Below are 6,000 nucleotides of genomic sequence, written 5' to 3' on the forward strand. Positions count from 1 at the left end.
AGGAGAACTAGAAAATCCCGTAAGGCCTCAGAACGAAGCAGACGATGCATGGGCTATTCGATAGAAAGCCCATGACATTGCTTGGACCAAATGAAAAATACAGCAGGCACATTGGAATATTTCAAGCCGCAAGTGCCTGATGATCATTAGAGGTTCCATTTTTTAGATAAGGGAATATATCAAGCATATTCCAGCCGCTGTATCGATTGATACACAACCATACCGCACAAAGCGTCTGAACAAAAATGAAACAGAGTAGCAAAAGTAAGAGAGATTAAAACGTGCTTAAACATAAGCAATCCGATTAATAAAAGGCCATCCATTCGACATGAAGACTTTCATGGCAAAGCACTCAAGTGCGCGGCACCCCTCTAACACCGGCGGCCTTTCCTCTTCTTTTTCCAGCTGCACCCAAACCCGGATCCAATATGTTCCTCTGAATAGCACCTGCAGAGATGAAGAATGGAAATTCTAGAATGAGCCGCCGCTACTGAGTATCTAGCAATGGTGAAGAGTCACTTCACTGATTCTTCCAAGCTTATGCTGCCACTTTGGCTGAGCAGCATATAACCATGAAATATGCTGGTGGTGGAATAAGATAATAGATTCTAGAAATGAGCCACATGGCAAGCAAACTTAAGACAATGAACATGCCTCTTCTAGATCCTTTTCGTTGTTTAGCTAGTGTTCAAGCCTATTCCTAAGGATTTTTTAACTTTTCATTTCAATTAAAACACTTAGTCAGAAAATAGGAATGTTGAAAAACTGTTTACCATGTGCAGTCAAAAAGAGGATATACTCAAGGCCGCCAATGGAGGTGAGCTTGTCTTCCATGTTCAACAGAAAAACAAGAACTATCAGAACAATAAGAAATTTTTCCCACCTATTACAAATCAAAAGGAGTATGATAAGAATGCCTCATCATCTATGAATCTATGAATGTTAATAAGAAACAAGTGAATTGATGCAATCTCATCAAAATTATGGCACTGTCGTTTAGCCCATATTTCGAGGGGGAGAATAGAGCGCTTAGTGAAAGCATCAATTCTTCCGCCATTAGAATCTTCAGAATTAGAACAATGTATCGATTGCATTAAAGGAAAATTTGCTAAGAAAATAAAGAAAGATGCCAAACGTAGTGCGGGAATTTTAGAAATAATCCACCTTGAATATATATGTGTGTGTGGACCCTTTCCTGTCACTACGATGGATGGTTATGATTCATTCATAATATTCACATACGATTATTCACGTTATGACAACATTTATCCAATTAAAGAATGATCAGAAGTGTTGGATAAATTCAAGATATTTAAAACAGAAGTAGAAAATCAACATGATTTAAAGATCAAGATAGTAAGATCCGACCGTGGGGGGGAGTACTACGGTCGGCACACCCCTTATGGCCAAGTTTTTGGACCTTTTGCGAGGTTCCTTATGGAAATGCCATAGTTTCCCAGTATTCGACACTGGGCGAGCCTCAGCAAAACAGAGTAGCAGAAAGAGGAAATTGTAACCTGATAGATATGGTCAGAAGTATGAATTATGGACAGGAAGAGAACCCTCGCTTAATCACCTTCGTGTGTGGGGCTGTCCAACTGAGGCTAAGGTATTTAATCCAAACACTGGAAAATTAGATCCCAAGACAGTAGTTGCCATTTTATTGGCTATCCAGAAAAGTCTAAGAGATATCGCTTCAACTGTCCCAGCAGACACACGAAGTTTATAGAAACAAGACTCACTGCCTTCTTAGAAGATCAGATGATCAGGGGGAGCATGGTAGCCAGAAAAACTAATCTTGAAGAGAAGCGGGTATTCATTCCCACTCCGATGACTCAAGAGCCTTATTTCTCGTTGCCTATTGTTGTGGCACCGATAGCGCAGGAAACTGCAGTGCCAACGCCTGTTGTCAGTTCTCCTGATGTGGCAGCAAATTGAAATGAGGATCATGTTCCTCAGGACCAAACAGAACCCGTTGCCATGGATTTGGGGGAGCAGCAGCAGCCTTCTGTGTAAGAAATACCAGTTGCAGTGGCCCCGAGTAGGCCACAAAGAATAAGAAGATTAGCTATTTATGATGACTATGAAGTCTATAATAGCGAAGAAATTCAAATGGAGGATGATCCCACCTCTTTTGAAGAAGCCATGAGAAGCGTGAATTCATCCAAGTGGACTGCAGTCATGGAAGATGAAATGAAATCTATGAGTGCCAATAAAGTTTGGGACTTAGAAGGAATTCCTAAAGGAGCCAAAACAATAGACTGCAAATGGGTCTACAAGACGAAATGTGATAGATTTAAAGCGCGACTTGTGGCGAAAAGTTTTACACAAAGAGAAGGGATAGATTACAATGAGATATTTTCCCCGGTCTCATGGAAAGATTCTTTCAGAATAATAATGACCTTAGTGGCACATTATGATCTAGAATTACATTAGATGGATGTGAAGACGGTATTCCTGAATGAGGATTTATATGGAAATTTCTACATGGCACAGCCGAAAGGTTTTGTCATGGAAGGCAAAGAAAACTTAGGGTGCCTCCTGAAGAAATCGATTTATGGCTTGAAGCAAGTCTCAAGACAGTGGTATTTGAAAATTGATGAAACAATAAGAAAGTTTGGATTTAAAGAAAATAGAGAGGACAATGGCATTTATGCAAAGTTCAAGTATGGAAAATTCATATGTGGATGACATTCTGCTAGCTAGCAGTGATGTTGATCTACTAATGGAGACAAAGAAATTCTTGTCCTCGAAGTTTGATATGAATGATCTCGGTGAAGCTTCATTCGTTTTAGGAATTGAGATTCACCGAGACAGAAGGAATGGGGTGTTAGCATTATCACATAAGGCATACCTAGAAAAGATATTAAAAAAATACGGTATGCATATGAGCAAGCCCACACCTGCTCCAATAGTCAAGGGCGATAGTTTCGAGAAATATCAGTGTCCCAAGAACAAGTATGAGCTCCAATAAATGAAGGTAGTGCCTTACACTACAGCTATCAAAAGTTTACAGTATGCACAAGTGTGCACACGCCCTAACTTGAGTTTTGTTAACGTGGTACTTGGAAGGTACCATAGTAATCCAGGCATAGAGCACTGGAAAACGGTGAAGAAAGCATTGCGCTATGTGAGGGATACAACAGGCCTCATGCTGACAAACAGAAAATCAGAACCTTTAGAAATAGAAGGATATTCAGAATCAAACTTTGCAGGAGATGCGGATGATAGAAAATCTACGTCTGAATATATCTTTACTCTTGCAAAGGGAGCGATATCGTGGAAAAGCTCCAAGCAGTCAGTCACAGCATCATCCACGTTGTATGCTGAGTTTGTAGCATGTTATGAGGCCTCAGGGCAGGTCACATGGCTTAAAAAATTAGTACCCGGATAGAAAGTGGACGACGGTGTAGAAAAACCATTGAAATTATACTGTGGCAACGAGCCAGCAGTATTTTGTGCTCATTACAACAAGTCGAGTGGTGCTGCCAAACACATCAACATTAAGTTTTATGTTGTTAAGGAGCAGGTCCAGGATCAAATGTTTTGTCTAGAACATGTCAAAACAAGCAAGATGATAGCGGATCCTCTTACAAAAGGCCTACCACCCAATGTGTTAAGAGAACACTTAGCCGGCATGGGTTTAAGGGAAAGCCTATGATTCCTGGAAAAGGAGGGCCCAATAATAAGACTCTGTTCCAGACCGAAAAGATGATTGTGGCTGTTAATCTGACGGTAATAACTGTTATGACGAGGCATGCCTTATACACTGATTTGTGATGGGATGGGCCAAAGTCAGATACAGAATGAGAATAATAATAATGAGAGAGCAAGGGGGAGAATGTTGGAGTTGATCTCCACGGGCCCGATCCAAAGATCGGGCCGGACCCCTTGAACACACCTTGATCGGGAGCGTCCAGCCCATATTGCTGGTGGGCCCCCGTTGCCCATGCTATATAGAATGGGAGAGGGTCGGGGCATGCGACACGAGGTTCACCGCTGCCACAACCCTCTCCCACATCCCTACCGATCTAGGGTTTGCGCGAGGCCGACGGGAAGCTCCGCCAATGTCCTCTCTACTCCACCACGACGATCGGATCTGCCATGGCCTCCGCCTCCTCTACACCACTTGCCGCCAATGGTCTGCGCCTCCTCATCTCTCTCTCTCTCTCTCTCTCTCTCTCTCTCTCTTGTAGTAGATGAAGGATGGTCTACTTGTATATCTACTCAGAACCCATGTACCCCATTCCCGGTTTTTGCATCTAGATGTTGATCTTGTACAAAAACCTAGAACTATTGAATCTAACACGCTGCTCCAACGAGAATCAACCAAGCGCACTCGATTGATGATCCTGCAAGCGAATCGAAGAACACAAGCAAGAACACAATAAAGATGCAATCTGAAATTGCGAATATATATAAAGTGAATCTGAATTGAAGAGGTTCAAGCTCTTGGTACGAAAGGACTAATCGACACAGTCGCAAAGAACAAGAACAGGGGGGCCTGGATCACTGTAAAAGGAATAATCGACATAATTATAATGAACGATTCAGTTTCTCGATGGAAAACTAAACTCAAACAAAACCCAAACCCTAACGTGGTGGCAGTTACTGAATATATGTGGGTTAGGGCGTGGAACCACCTTAGACACGCCACTATTGGGCTCCAACACGATACATGGGTCATCGACCCAAAAGTGGTGGCGCAGCAGCCTGGCAGATTCTGATCGTCGATTTGTTTCATGAATTGCCGTCGACTCTGAATAGCTATGTGCCAGAATCTAGTGGTTTTGAAAAGGTTATGAAATTATCTTCCAACATATAAAGATCTCCTAAAATGGACACCATACGTGGCCGTGGCGTCGTTTTTGGTGCAGACTATTTCTAGAATCTGAAAAGGAAACGAAGTCTAAGTTGAAGACGATTTTGACTTCAACATGTACATATCTGATGTAGTGATGTCCTCATAATCTTCCCCTTCTTGAATTGGAGTCATCCTCGACTCCATCCTAGCGATGCCCACATCATCCTCCCCTCCTTGGATCAAAGTCGTCCTCGACTCCATGCCATCACCAATTTCCTGCAAAAGGTTAGAAACAACAAAACGCATCGAGGAAGACAAAGTATAGCATGGTATATCCCGAGCAGGAAAGGCAGAAAAATCATTGTGCATAGCCAATAAAGCAAGTCCTTTCTTCTTAACATCAACAACCATGTCATTAGATCGTGATTTATCCAAAGCATTTGCATGGCGTTCTTTCTCAAATTTCACAATTTCAGCCGGTGTTAAAGGAAGTAAAACAATATTATTCCCATTGTGCATGAAAGAATATTTATTACTTCTACCATGATGTGCAGCATCTAAATCAAATTCCCAAGGACGACCTAACAAAAGCGAGCAAGCTTGCATAGGTACGGCATGAAAATCATCATAATGATGATAAGAACCAAAAGAAAAATGCACACGTGCTGAATGTGTTACCTTCTCCTTACCATTGGTGTCAAACTACTGAATCTCATATGGTTGTGGCAAAGCATGCATGATCAAACCGAGCTTCTTGACCAAATCTGAACTGACCAAATTGTTGCAACTCCCGCCATCAATAATAGCAAGTACACGACAATTGTTGACGATGAGGAAAATATGGAACAAATTATGGCATTGAATCTTGCCGGAGGGTACAGGTTGTGCACTCAACGCACGCTGAACTAAAATAGACCTCAAATGTGAAGCCATCGCATTGGAATCAATAGCTTCATCATCCTCCTCAGCTGTCTTTTCTTCTTCATAAAGGTTAGCAGCAACTCTATATTCATCTTCAACATCACTAGCACTCTCATACCCACCATCACATGTTGCAATGTAGGCACGCCTACTGGGGCAGTCCCGCATCACATGCCCCATGGCCTTGCATCGGTGACATATGATGTTCGCTGAGCCACTTGAAGAAGGAGATGAAGATGGTGCCTTCTTATTAGATGGTGGTTCCTGCGAAATAG

This window comes from Panicum virgatum, chromosome 2N (assembly GCF_016808335.1).
Source record: "Panicum virgatum strain AP13 chromosome 2N, P.virgatum_v5, whole genome shotgun sequence".
NCBI classification, from domain to species: Eukaryota; Viridiplantae; Streptophyta; class Magnoliopsida; order Poales; family Poaceae; genus Panicum; species Panicum virgatum.